Source organism: Ochotona curzoniae, unplaced genomic scaffold (assembly GCF_017591425.1).
Source record: "Ochotona curzoniae isolate NIBS_2020 unplaced genomic scaffold, NIBS_Ocur_1.0 contig_514, whole genome shotgun sequence".
NCBI classification, from domain to species: Eukaryota; Metazoa; Chordata; class Mammalia; order Lagomorpha; family Ochotonidae; genus Ochotona; species Ochotona curzoniae.
Window position 1 is genome coordinate 65,948 of NW_024466452.1, and position 19,979 is coordinate 85,926.

General features: G+C 37.7%; 1 pseudogene; it reads right to left on the bottom strand.

The window, feature by feature from the left end:
* Window positions 1–769: 769 nt before the first annotated feature.
* LOC121162104 overlaps window positions 770–19,979 on the bottom strand; it is a 28,926-nt pseudogene continuing 9,716 nt past the window's right edge.

Here is a 19,979-nt window from a genome sequence, read left to right on the forward strand (position 1 = left end):
GGCAGGGCGTGACTCAGGAACAGGGGAGGTTACAGGAGAAGGTCTCTGCCCTGAAGGCTTCAACGCCATTATTCTACTCAAGTTTCCAGGACAGACAGGATTAGACAGAACTGAGACAGAATGCAGACGCAGAAAGCTAATACAAATCTTACCTAGGTGTTCTACCTGCCTAAAATAAAATAAATAAAATAAAAAAATAGTAAAATAAAGTAAAGTAAAATAAAATAAAATAAAATAAAATAAAATAAAATAAAATAAAATAAAATAAAATAAAATAAAATAAAATAAAATAAAATAAAATAAAATAAAATAAAATAATAGTGAGCAGTGGCTTCCAGCAAGCATCCAAGGCAGCTGGGGTGGTAGCCCAGGGGTGGAGGTGTGTCCAGGCAGGGTCCCTGTCTCCAAGCTGGACACCTCCAGCTGCAGAGGGCTGCCACACAACCCATCTTGTGAGGACCCGGAGCGTTTGCATAGTTTCCAAGCCACAACTCCAGAACACATGTGTTTTAGGGACAAGACTCACCCAAGTGCCCTACTTCTAATTTTTCTGCACCATGACAAAGAATTCCCTCCTTGATTTGTTTGCCTAGCAGGAGCCTGCCAATTGCCTAGTGTTACTATAATCACAAACTATCATCTCCGGTTTTGATAGGTCTGATGTAGAAAAACACTTGAAATTTAAAATACAAAACTCCAATAAAAACTGGAAATTCTTTTTAAAAGGATTTTCCTCTTCAGGAAAACAAGTAAAAACTGGCCTGTAACTTTACTCTTTACTTAATAGACATTTTTTTATGACTTTTTTTTTTATGGTCACCAGCTTATAGGCACACATCTGGGGACAGTCAGGCTTGTTGGCCAGCTCCTTCTTCCAGTTTGGTCCCAAAGGGCCTCTGTTACTCTTGACTGACTGGAATAATGCCAATCTTCATCAGCTTTGTAGTCTGCTGGTTCAACTTAACTTAGATCTGCAATATCCATGTGGACAGTTTCAGCCATTTTCCATGTGTTTGGTTCTAAACCATGTATATTTTTCTAATGTTCCCAAGTCTGGGTTGTGCCATGTTTCAATTTTAATGAAGAAATCATCTTCCATATATTCATTCGTTACAATATTTCTGCAGTAGGGGTAGGCATTCCAGACTTTTTTGTGAAACACCAAGGAACCTTCGGGAGCAATCATCTTCATGAAGGCAGGAACTTTGCTCTTCAGGAGGCAAATTGTGTGGGTGTACTGCCCCGTTTCACCATCTTTCTCGTATGGCTCATTTTTTAGCATTTCAATTCCTTCTCAATCGCCAGTCTCATTCTTGCTAGCTTCTGCCACAGTGTAAAGCTGTTGAACGTGATAGGCTCCAGTTTGCCTGTTGCACAGTACTGGAAAGGGACTCCAACATCACATCAGAGTGTTTTTCATACCAGGACTTCACCTCTAGATTTTAAACTAATTCTTTAATAAGCAGTATCTTCCTAGAAACCCCACCCTGAACAGCTGCCACTGCCACTGCTGCTGCTACAGCACAGCAGTATTTATGATATCAGAGTGGTGGTTGATCACATGCTGATTGCTTATTACATCAAAATGTTTTGTGACAAAAAACTGGTAGCCTATTACATAAAAATTTGATTACACCGATCAATGGTTTGTTGGTAATATCACAATTGATTACTACCTCTTTTAAAAAATATTTATTTATTCTTCTATAGGCCAGAGTTAAACTGAGATGGGAAAGCAGAGATTTTCCTTCTGTTGATTCACTTCCCAAATTGTGATATTGGCCAGAACTGGACTAGACCAATGCCAGGAGCCAGAAGTTTCATCAGGTAATTGCTTTATCTGCTACACCACAATACCAGCCCTAAAAATTTGCTCTTAAAGGTAGGTACATGACATCACAGTTGTTAGCTATAACATTAAAGTGGACTATGATAGAAAATTCTCTGATTTATGACATCACAATATATTTTGAAGGCTCAATGTGGCATCATGATATTTGATTGTATAATTTTGTGATTGTGTCATCAGAATTCTGAGATTATAATGTCAGTATGCTGGTTTACTGCAAATCAGTTGAGTGTATCACCATATTTTCTTTTTTTTTTTTATTTCCTTTTATGACACAGTTTCATAGGCTCTGGGATTCCCTCAACCACTCCAAAACACCGTCCCCCCATATTGAATTCTTTCATATTGTTACAGTAGTTGAGCTCATATCCAGTCATGATTCTTCATGGCAGGCATGGACAATAGAGAGTCCAGCATCTTATTGTCCACATAAATTTAGCGGTTCATTGGGAGACCATCCCTGGTCTGAAAGCAGAGCTGGCAGAATATCATCCCCTCCAAAAGTCACTATACAACTTCAACAGCAATTTGCAACATCATGAAGTTAATTAACATGAAGTTAAGTGACCAATATGTTAGAAAATACAAGTTCTTTACCACATCCAGTGTCTACTTCATTGACTTTCCAAGTTTAGTTTATACACATCTGGCTGTAATGCATCTTAAAATGATTATAGGATACTATTCAGCTGTCTCGTGTCTATTTTCATTTTTATATTAAGCTTCTTATAGTATTCAAGCATGATTTCCCCCTGTATGTCTCTTTAGGTTTTGCTAGTGTCTAATACAGATTCAGGTCTGATGCCTTTTACTTACCGGTTACAATCTTGATAGGTTATACTTAACATCTTCGTCACACACTCTGACAAGGTGGAAGATTTAATAACAGGATCTTAAATGCATATCATGCTTTTCAGTTCTTTGATGTAGATCATAAGCAGTCTGTCTCTCACTGATTGTTGGTTCATATATATTATTCTATGTGACACAAACTGAGGTTGTAATAATACAATTCACAGGTACTGGTTTTTAGATTGACATTATTTCATCTTAAACTGAGGCAAACATATGGTATCTAACTTTTGGAATTGGCGCATTTCCCTTAGCATAATGGTTTAAAATTGGGCCTATTTGACCACAAATAAATGCAGTTTTTTTTTTTTTAAAGCTGAGTATTATTCCATGGAGTAGATGAACCATAGCTTTCTTATCCAATCTTCTGTTGCTGGGCATTTTGGTTGCTTCCATGTTTTTGCAATTATTGATTGTGCTGCTATGGACATAGGGGTGCAGCATGTTTCCAACATTTTCTTCCAATAAGTTTGAAGGTTTCTGAATGTAGGTTTAGGTCTTTTATCAATTTAGATTTGATATTAGTGTATGGTGAAAGATGTGGGTCTAACTTCTTGTTTCTGCAGGCTATCAACCAGTTGTCCCAACAGCATTTATTGAAGAGACCTTCCCATTTCCCTGGACTGTCATTTTTTTCCCCAAAGATTATTTGTATCTATGTGGGTACTCTTCCGTTGTTTCTATTCTACTCCATTGAATATACTTTCTGTCTTTGTGTCTGTTAACTTCCTGTTCTTTAGGATGGTTCTAGCTATTCATGGCTTTTTTGTGTTTCCAGATGAATCTTTGTATCATTTTTTCCAGTTTTATGAAGACTGTTTTGAGTAATTTGATTGAGATTGTGTTGAATGTATATGTTGCTTTTGGTAGCATGGACATTTTGTTGATACTGATTTTATATATCCAGGAACATGCTATGCTTCTCCATGTTTTGAGGTCTTCTTCAATTTATTTTTTATGTTTTTTTTTGTAGTTTTCTTCAAAGAGGTCTTCTACACTTTTAGTTAAATTTATTCCTAGACACTTCATTTTCTTCTCTGTTACTTTGAACGGTACCTTGCTGGTTAGATCTTTTTCTATCTTGGGGTTGTTTGCATACACTATGGCTGTTGGCTTTTGTGCATTTATTTTGTACCCTGCCATTCTACCAAATTCTCGTATGAGTTCTAGCAGCCTGTTGATTCTTCTATGTATAGAATCAAGTCATCTGTGAATAGTCAAAGCTTGACTTCTTCGTTTCCCATTAGGATTCCTTTGATTTCTTTTTCTTGTCTTATGGCCTTTCTGAGCACTTCTAGTACTATGTTGAATAGCAGTGGAGATAGCGGACACCCTTGTCTTGTTCCAGATCTCAGTGAAAAAGGTTCCAATTTTTCTCCATTCAGTATGATGCTGGTGTTGGGTTTTCATATGTTGCTTTGATTAGGTTTTGGATTGTTCCTTCTATGCCTACCTTGGTTTGAGTTTTTAACATGAGATGGGGTTGAATTCTGTCAAAAGCTTTTTCTGCATCTATTGACACTTTAAAAGATTTTTGTTCTTCAGTTTTGGGATGGGGTGTATTAGATTTATGGATTTATTAATGTTGAACCATCCCTGCATTCCCGGGATGCATCCTACTTCATCCAGATGAATGATCTGTTTGATGTTTTTTGGATTCTATTGGCTAGGATTTTGTTGAGGATCTTTGCATCAATGTTCATCAGGGAAATCGGTCTGTAGTTTTCCTTCTCTATTAGTTCTCTATCCGGTTTTCAAATTAAGGTGATGTTGGCTTCATAAAATGTGTTTGGAAGGATTGTTTGCTTTTTTATTGTTTCAGAGAGTTTGTAGAGGATTGGGGTTAACTCTGCTAGGAATGTTTTGTAGAATTCTACAGTGAAACCATCTGGGGCTGGGCTTTTCTTTGTTGGAAGGTCTTTAATCATTGAATTAATCTGTCACCCCGGTATAGGCTTGTTCAGGTCTCCTGTTGCCTCTGGGCTAAGTTTTGGTACGTGGAGGGAGTCCAAAAGCTTTCCATTTTCTAGTGGTCTTCTGATTTGTTGGAGTAGAATTTTTTGTAGTAATTTCTAATTATTGTCTTAATGCTTGCAGTGCCTGTTGTTAGGCTGCCTTTGGCATCTTTGATGCTATTAATTCTCATTTTCTCTTTTTTTTTTTCTTGTCAGTTGAGAGAGTGGGGTGTCTATTTTGTTTCTATTCTCAAAAAAACAACATTTTGATATGTTTTGTGTGTTTTTTGTTTGTTTTGATTCCTATGTGGTTTATCTTTTCCCTTGTTTGGATAATTTCTTGGTGCCTGTTGCATTTTGTGCCATTTTACTGCCATTTTTCCATTTTCTCTAAGTGTGTGTTTTTAATTCCTGTACTTTGTATTTTTCTTGGGACTTGACATAAAACTAGTTGCTATGAACTTACTGTGTAGTACTGCTTTGGCAGTGTCCCATAAGTTTTGGAATGTTGTGTTTGAGTTTTCATAAAATTTTTATCTTATTCTTAGTTTCTTCTCTGACCTATTGTTTATTAAACAACATATTGTTCAACCTGCAAGTGTTTGCATACTTCCTGGGACATTTTGATTTATTGATTTCTAGTTTCACTCCTTCACTCCTTGGTAGTCTAAGAAAGTGCATGATATAATTCCAATTTTTTTGAAGTTAGTGAGACTTGTTTTGTGTCCTATCCTATGGTCGATTCTGGAGAAGGTGCCATGCACTCCTGAAAAAAATGTATATTCTGTGTTCATAAGAAGGAAGGTTCTGCAAATGTCTGCTCAGTCCATTTGTTCTATCATCTGTGTGAGTTATGTAGGTTCTTTGTGGCGTTTCTGTCTTGTTTATCTGTCTTTTGGTGTTAATGGTGTGTTGAGGTATCCTAGAATGATTGTATTTGTCTCCCCTTAAGTCTGTCAGTAATTGCTTCATGTAGCTGGGTGCACTTGTGTTCAGTGTGTAGATGTTTATAATGGTAATCACTTCCTGATGATGGCTCCCTTCAATAATATAAAATGTCCTTCTCTGTCACCTTTGATGTTTGTCAAGTTGAAGTGTATGTTATTTGAAATTAGAACAGGTACACCAATGTATTTTTCTCGTACATTGGCGTGAAGTATCTCTTTCCATCCCTTCACTTTCAGTGTGTTAGCATCTTTTTTGGTTAGACGTGTCTCTTGCAGCAACAGATGATTTTGTCCTGCTTGTTAATCCATTCTGTTAATCTATGTCTTTTGATTGATGATTTTAGGCCATATGTGTTTAGAGTTAATTTTGAGAGGTTGTGATTATGACTTGCTGTGTGTATGTGTGTTTGTGTGTGTGTGTGTGTGTTTGAAAGTGTTGTTATCTCTGTCTTTTCTTGTGTGGCCTTTAGTGGGGATGTCTTCCAATTCGCCATCTTTGATTATGGATTTTACTCTCTTCCTTTCTTTCTTTCTTTCTTTCTTTCTTTCTTTCTTTCTTTCTTTCTTTCTTTCTTTCTTTCTTTCTTTCCTTCCTTCTTTCCTGCCTTCTCTCCTTTCTTTTTTTCTTTCTGGGTTTATCACATTTCTAAGGAGATTTATTTTTTTTTTTTTAGAACTGGTTTCATCCTGGCATTATCTTTTAGTTTCTCTCTATTATGGAAATATTTAATTTCATTCTCAAATACAAACAAGTTCTTTGCTGGGTACATTATTCTTGCTTGGCAGGTTTTTTCAGGATTTGAATGATTTTACTCCATTCTCTCCTTGCTCAGAGGGTTTCTTCTGAGAAGCCAGCATTGATTGTGACTGGTTTTCCTCTAAATGTAATCTTGTCTTTTCTTTGTACTTGTTTCATAATTCTTCCTTGTATTCGTTGGAGGGGAACTTCATCACAGCATGTCTGAGTGAGGACCTCTTTTTGTCAAATTTGTTGGTGGTTCTCTGTCCTTCCTGAATTCGGGCTGGATTCATGTTCGCAGTATTTTGGAAGTTCCCCTCTATAATTTCATTGAGCACCTATTCCATACCTGTCTCTCCACTCCTTCAAGAAGGCTTATGATTCTGGTATTTGATTTTTTAATGTTGTCTTCCATTTCCTTTATGGTCTTGTTGGGTTTGTTCAAGTTTTCCTCCAGGTGTTTGATGTTCTGTGTGTTTTCATTCTGGCTGTCTTCCATTTCAGAGATTCTGTCTTCTGCTGTATTCATTCTATTAGTTAAGGTTTCAACTTTGTGCTGCAAAGTAAGGATCTCATTGTGGAATAGTTTTGTTTTTGTGATGATGTGATTTTTGGATTCCTTGAGCTCCTCCCATCGTTCTTCATTGTCTCTGAAGAGTTTTATTATTATTTTTCTGACTTCCCTATGTGATTATTTGTCAGTTTCTTCATCTGTCATCTGTGCAATTGACCAGGCCATTTGGTGACTTTTCAGGGTGGCACTGGCTTCTTCCTCTTACTCATTTCTTTCCATGTGACCTTGCCCCATGCCTTTGTGTTGTCTTGTTGCTTTGTGGTATTTGTCTCTGCTGTGTTGCTGGGGTACTTGAGAAAGGAAAAAAAAAAAAAAAAAAAATTCAAGGTCAGCAATAACTCGGTGTATCCACAAGGTGGCAGCAGAGGTCTAGGATTAGAAGTAAACTCTTCCAGAGTGCCACCTTGTGGGTGATTCGAGTTACTGTCGACATTCACTCTGTTTTTTTTTTTTTTTTCCTGGTGCCTGCTCTTTTGCTGGCAGAGCTTGGTTCCCATTGTCATTCACTCCTGCAACTCTGTGACCCTGTGGGCATCTCAGTGATATTAGAAGTAGGTGTTAGGTCTCCCTTTTGTGAAGTTCTCTTGGACTCCGGATTGGTGCAGGCCAGTGTGGCAGGATTCTAATTCCCATGTTCACCTGGTGGCTTTGATTCTTTCTGCAGGATGGCTTTCTCTCCTCCAGCCAGACTGCCTAACTCCACATCTGCCGCATAGCCCTCATTTCAGACACCCTTTGCCCTGTTTTTTTCCCCAGGGTTCATTCCCTCCTCTTTGCCTGCTAAGGGCGGTCACTTCCCTGTCTTAGCGACTCACTAAAATTCGTTCCCTGAATTTCGCTCACCGAATTTTGTTTGAGTCTCCGTAGCCCAAGGAGCCGTCCTTCACTCTCTCAGGTTGCAGCTCACACTCGTTCACGTCTGTTTCACTGCTGGGTGCCGTCTTTCTCAGTCCTGGTGACCCTCGAGCATTTCCCCCGTGTTCCTCGGGATTCTCTTCCTCTTGCCCTCACTTCTGTCAACTCCCGTCCTCCACTTCCCTAACTCTTGGTCACATCAGTCTGCCACCGTCGGCCATCTTAACGTCTCAGCACATTTTCCTAACTACAACTGTGGTTTATGAACTCAAAAGTAATAATCTCGGGCCCGGCGCGGTGGCGCAAGTGGCTAAGTCCTCGCCTTGCACGCCCGGGATCCCATATGGGCGCCGGTTCTAATCCCGGCAGCCCCGCTTCCCTTCCAGCTCCCTGCCTGTGGCCTGGGAAAGCAGTCGAGGACGGCCCAAAGCTTTGGGACCCTGCACCCGCGTGGGAGACCCGGAAGAGGCTCCTGGCTTCGGATCGGCATAGTATCGGCCCGTTGCGCTCACTTGGGGAGTGAATCATCGGACAGAAGATCTTCCTCTCTGTCTCTCCTCCCTGTATATCCGCCTTTCCAATGAAAAAATAATAATAAAAAAAAAAGTAATAATCTCATAATTCACAATGGATTGTATGATTCCATATTTGAGTATGACATGTCAGTGGTAGTCTTATAACTGACTAATTGATGATGACATCAAAATGTTCTTATGAAATTAATGGTTTATGTATTCAATGCTGAACATGACAGCATAGTGGTTGGTTTCTGACATTCCATTGATAATGATTATACAAGGGAAGGTTAATGAAATCAGAAAATGGTTTCTGGGATCATTGCGGAATGTTTATTACATAATAGTGGCTAATAATATAACATGACTATAACAGCACTATGATTTTATGAAAATAAAATGAATTGTGGATCAGGAAAACTATTTTGTTGAAATTTCAGCTGATTTGTGACTTAACCAGGACAAATTTATAGCAGATTACGCTTTTTCTCATACTACAATCTATTATAACATGACAATGATAATTCATGAAATGGCAGTTCACAAAAAAATGTGATTATAATATCAATTGCTGTTTCATATTATCTTGATTAGATCAACATTGGATCAAATTTATTATGTCAGGATGCTAGTTTGTCTTGAAACATTGTCTACATTGCTATGATGCTTTATGTGACAATAATGTTACGTTCAGGATACCAGAACTGTGTATTGTCTCACAATTGACCATGACTTTTCAATGTTTCTTTTTCTGAAAGTAAATGACTATTTTAGACATCAAAATTAATTAGGCAGACACAATATTGTTTTTTGACATCACATTCTGTTATTCTTGTAGAATGTTAGCTTTCTGAAGTCATAATGATTGTACGACTTCACATTTTTTACGATACAACAATGATAGCTTTGTGACAGCATGATGATTATGACAATTTTGTTGTTATTTTATATCATAATGGTGGTTTTTGACATCAAATTAATTTTGATAGCATAATGACAAATTTATGGAACTAGATAAATCATTTATGGCATTATGATTCTTCATATGTCTATTATTCAATTATAATTTGACTTATGGCACCAAATTGATTATGATGGCAAAATGGTGAGTTTCAGACTTGAAAATTAATCATGAAAGTAGGATACCAGTTTTGTAACATCACAGTTACTGATGATATCACAATCTTCACTTGTGATATCAGACTTGTTTCTATCACATGCTAATTAATAACAACAGTTTTATTTTTTTGACATTACAAAATTCAGTCATGTCATTAAAACTGATTTGCAATCATTACGGTAAGATTTAATTATTATGCTTTTATGATACAGTTCCATAGGTGCTCCATCCTCCATCCCAAGATTCTTATCTCCCATTGATTTCCCCTTTATTATTATCATGTGGAGTTCTTCATGAATAGTCATAAGTACATCATTTTACTATTTATATGTATCCTGTCATTTTCAGGTCAGGGTCTTGTTTCTTTCATCTTCAGGCTGCTATCCATTTGTCCCAACAACATTTGTTGAAGAGAGCATATTTTTTATTGTCATTTTATCAACTTTTTTTCTGTTTTCTTATTAATTTCTTTAGTGGCACATAGGTCATACAGTACAGAATACTACTAAGTGAATAAAGAAAAACTTCCAATCTTTCTCATTCAGTATGATGCTGATTTTGGGTTTTACATAAGTTGGAGCTAATGGAACTGTCATTGCTCAACCAGCAGCCAGGTGGGTAGGGAGTTCACCCAGAGACCAGGTGATCCGAGGCAAAGAACTGCCCACCCTAGATATGTTTGACCCCAATTGGAGCAGAGGCAGAGTAGCAGGCCCCAAGAACAGGATGGATTTCACAGGGCAGACTCCTACCATTGCCACATCAGTTGCCATTTTATGTAGAAAGACAAAGGTATGGATGGAATGGAAGGAAAACAGCAAGCTGCACATGTGCTAAGCTGGGAGTGGTTTTATTTCCAGATCAATATATTACAGTGAGCCCACAGGAAAAATAGTACCAACTTGCATTTAAAGGTTCCGTGCAAAACAGGTGTAGGTGGTCTCGAAACATAATGGCCAGCAAATCCATAACTACACCTACACCACATTAGGCACCATTTTATGTAGTACAGCAAAGACTGTGGGACTGGAGGGATAGCAGTGAGCTGAGCATGCATTAAGCTTGCAGCAAACTCACTTAACAGCTCTTTGAAATGTTCATGTCCCATAGAAAAGCAATATGGATGTGGTATTTTATAGATTGAACTGAAAATATGTTGGAGTGAACCCCAGATCTAATGCACAGCAGGTTACACCAAGATCAGCACCATGAACAGCCAAGTTATTTACAACACATGGAGACTCCCTATTCCTGGGGACTGCTCAAGCCAGAAGGGGCAGAAAGGCTGTACAAGCAATGGTGAAGCCACAGAAAGAGATCACAATAGGCTGGGAGTGGTGGTCCAAAAGCTGGTCAAATGAAGATTGTGGTAGAAACCTAGAACAAGAGTTCAGGCCTGAAATGCACTGGATGGAGTGGCACAAGTGACTGACTACAAATGGAGAAATGGGTGCCAAACTCAGAGGGTGACATAGCTTAGAAACCTGCCCTAAGTAGAAGCATAAGCTAACCAGAAGTGCAATGACTAACAGCAAAAGAAGAGACAGCAGTACAATCAATGCCCAATGCCTAATCTTATGCCCAAAAAGGAGAAAAAGCCTTTATCAAAATCAGCATTAACTGATGAATACATTGAGGAATGGGGGAATTTTTTGAGAAGCACATATAAGAAACATAGGAATATATTTCACAAGAAACAGTAACACTGGAATGACATCAAGCATACTTGTTAGAAATGAAGGAAACAACAGAGCAACTTAAAAATTCAGTTAACAATCTCAATAATAGAATGAGGCAGGAGAAAATATCTCATTTTGAAGATATTTCTTGCCACAATGGATAAACAATAAAAATTGGAAGTATGGCCCAGTACGGTGGCCTAGCTGCTAAAGTCCTTGCCTTGAACCTGCCTTGATCCCATATGGGCACTGGTTCTAATCCTGGCAGTTTTATAGCTGAAGCACACTTTCCACACAGACAGCATTTTGAGTAGACAGTTCTTACAGCATTCAATCCCACTTATGATGTCACCATCCAGACCAGAGCCTCTGACCACAGCAGCACCACCAGAGGCCTGTGGGCTGGTGCCATTCTGCTGACCTCTTTGTTGTTCTGATTCTTGGGGTTCAGGGTCTCACTTCCTTAGCTTTCCTTAATCCTAGTGATGGGCCATATATATCAGGCTGTAGGCAGAGTTCTTTGGGTGTTGAGCAATTGAGAGCACACACCCAGTGATGACAGTGATTTGCCAACAGGCTCCCTGTCACAAAGCAGGGCAGCATCCAGAGAGATTTCAAACATCTGGCCTCTGTATCACCAAGAGGTTTTGGACTTGTCACCACAGAACCCAGATGGGGGCAGGAAAACAGCAGACCCTGTGCCTGAATCCTGCGACCCGGGGTTTGGCACTTTAAACCCAATCAACCATGTTGTCACATACATGTCTCTTGCATCAATGAGAACCTCAGCAAGGGCCACACTATTTCTTGCAGCCAGTGTTGGACTTTGGCACGTTTCTGCTCTGAGGACCAGGTGAGACTCTGGACATAGCATCATACTCTCTGTAAGGAAGAGACAAGTTAAAGGTCAGAAAGACACCTGGAAACCTGAGGATGGATTACTGTGGAACAGGAGATAGTCAGGGCCAGCAAAGTAGTGAAGGAGCCACGTTGGTGTTACAGGTGGTGATTGAGGGGACCCCTGATTTCCAGTTGTAGGAAGATGAGGGTTTTGGGGAGAGGAGGGGGAAATCCCAGTGCCTGTAAAACTGTGTCTCATGATGCAATGTAATAAAAAAAAAAAATTAAAAAAAAAGAAGAATTTCCTATCTCTAAAAAAAAAAAAAAGAAAGAAAAAGAAAAACACCAATCATCCCCACAAAGCATCAAACCAATTATATCCCTCCTGTTAGGAAAGTAGAATAGCAACCACACTGGAGAAGCCACACATATTAGCACTGCTCCACTCAGTCTTCTACTGGTTAGGGACATCTTCATGCACCAACTACACAGTCACATTGTATTAAAGGACAGCCCAAACTTAGCAGCCCTGCAGAAAAGAACTGTAAAGACTGAGGGAGCAGATCAGACTGGTCAAAACCATTGGAAAATACACACTCATGCACATGGGTGTGTTTTCGTTTAAAGGCATTGATGTTGTGCACATGTGCCTGTGAAATATACCTGTGGAAGCTAATGGTGGAAAAATAGATTTACTTTGGGGAAATACTAACAATATTTGAAGAAACTTGATGTGGAAGGCTTGAATAACCAGCGTAACATTTTAGAAAAAGATTTTTATTTTGACTGTCTAGGAGCGTGGGTTGGGATATTTGGAATCAGAAGGACAGGAAAGATGGAGACGTGGCCAAATGCCCTCTATCAGCCCCTTAGGTGACCTGTGAGTCTTTGTGGGCAGCCTCACCTTCACCAGCATGGTACAGGATGCAGCCTCCGTATACCACTTTGGCACGTAGAGTGGTGACCAATGACAAGGAAAAAGCTTGTGCTGGCAGGACCTGTGGTTTGTGGAGGCTGTGAGTGTACAGATTCCAGGAAGCGTGAACCTGAGTGGTGTGGATGAGATCCTGATGAACTGAAGACTATGTCTAGACATGTACACACATTTGTTAGATGAATCCAAGAATGAGTACATAGCCAGTCTGAGGACAAAACCATGGCAAGACTTTGTACTATATCCAAACAAAAGCAAATGTTTATGTGAGTTTTGCTGTGTTAAACTGTACTGTAGCACTAATTCCACCATTTAAAATTTTAAGTATTCAAACGTATTGTGTACATTTAGAATGTGCAACTGTCACCCTTGTGTATTTGCAGAACATTCTCATTAGCCCAAACAGAAATGCTGTTTTCATTAAACATTGCCTGCAAATCTTACTCTTATTTCAGTACCCTGAAATCTTTCCCCTACTGTTTCATCCATGAATTTTCCTATTTTAGGCACCTTATGTAAATGAAATCGTGAAAACATTGTAATTTACAAAGCAAAAACTTTCAACCCTGGGTTTTGTTTCTTACACTCACCTGAACTTCAGAATATAGCTTAAGTGCTCTAAGTTGGTTTCATCTGTGGAATAAATAGGGATACTAAGAAGCTAAATCATAAAATAGCAGAAACATTAGTACAATTTTGGTGCTCTGTGAGCACAAAGTACTAAAAGAGTATTGGTGTGTGTTTATCAGTGCAATTTTTTTTTTCTCTATAGAAACTGCTCTTGATGGCAAGTATATTGGTTCAGTGGGTGAGTTCTCGCCTTGCATGTAGCAGGATCCAGGTTGGTGACTACTTGGGAGTCATATACATCTGGATATTACTTGCCTTAACAATAGTACTGATAGGATTGCAAAATATTTACTTTATCACATCATAATTGATTATGACAAGCTAACTGTATATATTTGAAGTCACAATACATTGACTAAAAATTGATTATGATGTCATATTTATTTAAATGGTATCAAAATTGTACTTATCACAAACCAGATGATGACAACAGTTTTTTAAGACAGTGATTTTTTTATCAAATTTTTATCAAAATTTTATCAAAATTGATTATGATGTCAAGATAGATGGTTTATGATATCACATTGTGATGTCATTATGATCGGTTTGACAATAGCACAGTTGATTATGAGATCACTTTGTTAGGTTTATGATGTCAGAATGGTGATTTACTTGACACCAATAGATTATAGCACCACAGTATTTTTGTCGATGCAAGGGTGGTTCATGACATAAAATTATAACATCATTATAGTATGTTTGTGATATCAGGATGATATTTCTTAGAGGCAGATTGATTATGATAACGCTTTTTAATATCACAGCTAAAATTATGATTTGTGACAGCATAATTGATTAGCACACAACTGTTTATCACATCAGAAATATGGCAGCACAATTGTACATTTAATTGGTAGCAATGTATTATTGAACTTTACAACTGATTATGGCATCTCAATGGCAAGTGTTCACAGTGGTTCACTGTCACATCATTATAAATATTATAATATGTTTAAGAATATACAGTGGTGAATTATAATTATGAGGATCATAATATTAGTCTTATGAGATCAATGTGATTGTCAGCACAATTTATTATAATATGATAATGGTCAGCTATGATATCAAAATGCTGGCTTATTGAAAGCTAGTTATTGCATCAAAATAACTATCTCAGCAAAATGGTTGCTTATAATAGCAACAGTAATTGTGATAGTTAAGTGATTTATGAAATTCTACTTGATTATGATGTAATAGTAATAGCTGTATGGTCTCACAATCCACTATTTGGATTTTCTTTATGATGATTTTGCAATTAGGGATTACACCACATTTTATTTCATTATGACACCAGAAAGCATTTTATGAAATCATAATTGCTTATGATATTCAAATAGTAGCTTTATGGCATCACTATTTTTAATGAGTGCACAATTGCTTCTGAGAAAACAATGCATCATAATGTAATATAAAGCTTGTTGCATATTACTGTTTTTAGTGTATGGTTGGTTATAACAATGTTTTAGTGGCATGACAATTATAAACAATTTTTGGTTTATGGTTTTTGATAACCTTTATAACATCATAGGAGCTTATCACATAGCTGCAGATAACGAAATCAGGATTTTTCATAACAAACTGACATTAAAAATGTCAGGTTGATAAGCTTTTATAAGCTCACAAATTTTTTTTTGCAATTTAATTTGAAATCAGAATTGCACTTTTATTATATCAGAATGGTGATTTATAACATATCGACTAGTTATAATACCACAATTTTTTTATGGCAGAGCCATAACAATAAGTAGTTTGATTTGATCCTTCTGTATAAGTGAAAAAGAGTCTGAAATGTAAAATGAGAATATTTGTTAGGCCAGTGAGAAAGTAAAGGAAGGCTGTAGAAACCAATAGCAGAGCTTGCTGGTTGCAAGACATGCAGAGGGCACTCCAGAGATGCATACCGAGTAGGGAGGTCTAATTTTAAGTCTTTAGTATGTACCCTAATGACCATTTAATCTATGTAATAAAATGTTGCCACCACAGACATAGGATTTGGGTGTCACTGAATTGGCTGGCTTAGAATGGGCTGGTGTCAGAGGGTTCCAGATGTTGCAGGGTATTTTTCAAATGTGAGAGAGGCATCACTGACCAGGTTCTGATGGTCACATTAATTTGGATGGTGGTGAAATGAGGGATAAGGGGGAAGTTCACCACATTTCCAGATCATGCCAATTTTGGCTTAACATTTCTCCCTCCAAGATGACTAGCCAAGCCTTGTTGGAAATTAGAATGATGACCAGTCTGACTGTATGTCACTGGGTATGATTAGAGTGGGGGAAGAGTTGTCAATTTTGGAAAGTGTTTCAGTCATCTTCTTAGGTGTCCATTAGGGGTTCATTTAAGAATCATTTGTAATTTGAATGCTTAAAACTGTTGTTGGGGGATGAAATTCAACAGTTCATTTAAAAAGTGAGGACCAAAACTATGAACTAGAAGTGTTAGGTTGAGAATATAAGTAAAGGGACTCTGAAATGTCCAAATTCTCTATTTGAGAATCTTTATCAGAGACACCAACCAGATTTCCAGGTTGAGATATCAGGGAAGAGTTATAGTTAGTGCCTATAGTTGGATTAGCCCCCACCTTCTATGGGTTTTTGATTCAGAAGCAACAGCTTTAATTTAGGGCACAAGCACTGGCTTCAGTTACCAGAATGTCTAAAGCTTGCTAGTTTGGAAGAACAACCCTGGCTAGTTAATTAGTCTTTTGAGATTTCATTACCTCAATCATGGCCCTTCAAAAGTCGATGCAGCATCAAGGAGAATTTACAGATAGAGTTGTGTGTTCCTTGAATTCTCATGGACAAGAATGTCCTTGGATTTTTTTCTGATCCATTTTCCACACTCACTCTAGGAACAGATTTTCCACGATTAGGGGCCCAAATTTACTTGGTAGAAGAATTACTGGTGAGAGGACTAATATACCTCTCTTAAATCTAGACTGTTTGACAAAGAGCTCAGAGAAAGTGGAGTGTTGGGATTATAGTACTAGTTTCTGAGATAGGCAAAACTACAGTGCATTGCACCTTCACTGAGATATCAGAATAAGGTATAAATGAGAATCCCATGCTCAATAGAATGAATCTTTGATTCTTTCTTTAATGCACATTTTTGAAGAGCTGGCATAATATTTTGTATTTATGACAAAAATAAAGATAGCATGGGACAACTTGTGATATTCTTGGGTCATCTCTGGAGAAGAATGCATGATCAAGACAAATGAAGGTATCCTCTCTGTAGTGGTTATGGGATTCCTGGCATATCGTGTTTCAAATAAGTTTCAAAGGAAACCTTGTAAGCAGTTGTAACCAGTTAAGAACCAGGACCACAAGGTAGGAAATGGATCTCTGGATGGTGTCATTGGACATGTCTAAGGATTCATTAGGCAGAGATCACTGAAGTCAAGAGAGCAGCTAAATTAAAGCCAATATTTCCAGAAAAAGAAGAAATCATTTATACTTTCATAATCAGTTTGGTTATGCCCCAGGACCAACGACATCTTTAGGTACTAAAGGTGGTGTTTTCATTCTTGCTGAGGAAAAACTAGAATATGAAAAACTGATTTAATAAGTCATACCAAGAATTTCACACAACTGGTTTGTACTACTAAAATGGGAGAAGCAATAGATAAGCCTTTGTATGAGAAGTATCACTGGCTAGATACAATAGGCTTTTCTCTCTATTAAGTGTGTAACCAGGCACCACTTCACCGAAATGTATGGCCTAACTCATTGTTTAATTGCATGAGTTGGTACACAGAGATATCACCTGTTTGTTGATTTCATTGGATGGACAGGATAGGCATGGCTTAGAGTTCAACAAGGTGTTTCCAACATATGAGCCAAGATAGACCGTCCAACTGGACGACCATTTCAAAGTATGGAATTTTATGGTTTATGGACATACCTAGTGAGCGAGTGAGAAAATATAAATAACTAAGATGGGAGTTTCAACTACAGTCAGAAGTGGCATAATTGCCTTTGGAAGTCAGGATAGGACCAGGAATAATAACACCAGCTCTCCTGTATTAAAAGCCCTGAGGTGCAATTGTGGTATTAATTTCCCACCTGTAGTGCTTGCATACCATATGAGCACCTGTGTGGATCCTTCCCTTCTTATGATCCACCTTTGTTAATGCAGCCAAGAGAGCAAAAGATTATCGAAGTTCTTGGGCCTCTGCACCCACATTGGAGACCTGAAAGAACCTACTGTCTCCAGGCCGCATCTTGGCCAATTCCTAGCCATTGTGCCCATTTGGACTCATACCAGAGGATCAGTGACCTCTCTGTGTATCTTTCCCTCTCTTCCTAAGTATTCCTTTCAAACATATATAAGATAAACATTTGAAAAAAATGAAAGAAATTCAAGTATAACAAGTAAAGAAGACATGACTGTATTTGATGGATATACTTGTGACAAAAGAGGCACCAGAGTCCTTCCACTGGTGTGGAAGAGTCCTTGAATTTAGAGCTGTAAAAAAAAAAAAAAAAAAAAAAAAAAAGAATTTAGAGCTGTGTCTGAGGTGAATTATCATTTCCAGAAACTAAAACTGTCGTCTCATGTTTTGTGATTGAATGGTGGATTTGTAGGATATTTCAAACAAAGGATCAAGGGATTTAATCAGGGTGGGGCAGTCTCTGTATAAGAGCAGATAAATTTTGAAGAATGGCACAGGATTAGTAGAACAACAAAAACAACAACAACAACAAGTAAGGTTCTGGAAGATCTGGCATAAGATTCATCTGTTAGTTCCAACAATGGTGATGTGATCTCTTGGAAATTGATACCCATATATTACCTCAAAAACAATCAGACCCTGGAACCAGGGCTGTTTTTAACTTGCATTAAGATCATTGGTAAAAGCTCAGGTTCATGTACCACAGTTACTTGAATTATTTTGATTAAATATCTCTTAAAAATACCATTGCCTCTTTATTCCTGACCTGATGAACAGAGGCATCATGAGTGGAGATGGTAATCAATTCCCAGAGTTATAATTAGTCCCTCAATGACCTATGAAAGAAAAGTAAATTAATTATTGCTCTGGATTCAGTAGAGAACTTCAGTGCATGACATAATGTCATTTATTAGCATCTTAACTACTTTATAAGCTTGGTTTCAACAACAGGAGTGAGCCTCAATTTATCCTTTGTGGGAATTTATTAGGACTAATGGATATCAGTAATGTTTTCCCTTGATCAGTTATAAGTTTTCCCTTGTGTAGCTGCCCCTATGTTGCTTCAGGAGTCAATAGCCAGCTATTTTGTGGGTTAGTTTCATGGCACATCTCACAATTTTCGTTAGTTTGTAGGGTTAATTATTGAAGTGTTTCTTTTTTTTCTGAAAAGTTTCGTTCATCAATAGATGGTTATTCTTTGACCTAACTGAAAACTGGAAATACCCTGTTGTTTCCTTGGATAAACCTAAATTTTGAAGTCTAATGCTTTTGACCATGTTTGATTATCACTACTTTCCTGAGATTGAAAATTACTCCTATAAGCTTAAACTTATACATAAATCCAAGTAATAGGTTCAGCTTTTGAATGCAGATTCCTGGGATTATGGTTTGACTCAATTACTTGAGCGTTGACTCATTTTGTTTCAATATTTATACCCTATTAGAATGAAAGATCTTGCATCCGTGTCATAGATTTTCTAAGGATTATAGAGGGTCTTATAAAAAATATCAGGTCTTAACAGCTGATCTAGGACAAAGACTTCAGAGCAGCAGTGACTAAGGCCTGAATGAGTCTCATTCAGCATTCAAATAGAAAGATTTAATCCTTGGTGTGATTCAGTGGATAGTTTGGATTCTTCTGAACGTGGTGTCTTCCTATGGCATGAGGGGACATAACTACCAGAGTTCTACAAAGGATACTTTATTTTTCCTTAGAAACAAGGAATCTTCCTGGTTGCACATTCCTTAGTAAAGCATGCCATCCCATAGAAATGTTTTTTTATTTAAATAGCTGACTATAAAAACAAACAACAGCAACAACAAACAGCTGAGGATCCCAGCTATTGAGTAGGAACACCCAGGGCAGTGACATATTGAATATTATGAACCTAAGTAGAAATCCTTAAGATTTGGTTTTCTAAGAGTGATTTGTTTTTAATCCCACAAATACTGTGGCTGCTTCCACTCCCCAATGAAAACATTAGCTCCAATGTTGTTGGGTCTGTTTTTGAAGGTGGTTTAGAGGCTGATTTTTTCCAGCATCCTGCAATATAAACCTACAGAATCCTGTCACTACAAAGGGCCCTTAGTTTGCTTTTTTTTTTTTTTTGGTTTGGGTTTTACATCATGTTTGTGAAGCCATGTTGGATAAATACATCAGAATTCTTGTTATATTAGAGATCATAAATTTTTTTTTTTTTTGCATTTTTTTTTCTTTCTTTTTTTTTTTATTTTAACAATCTTTACATGGTTAATTTGTGCATAAAGGGTCAAGGGCTACAGGAAAGTGGGTAAGACTGTTATTTCCATATTGTT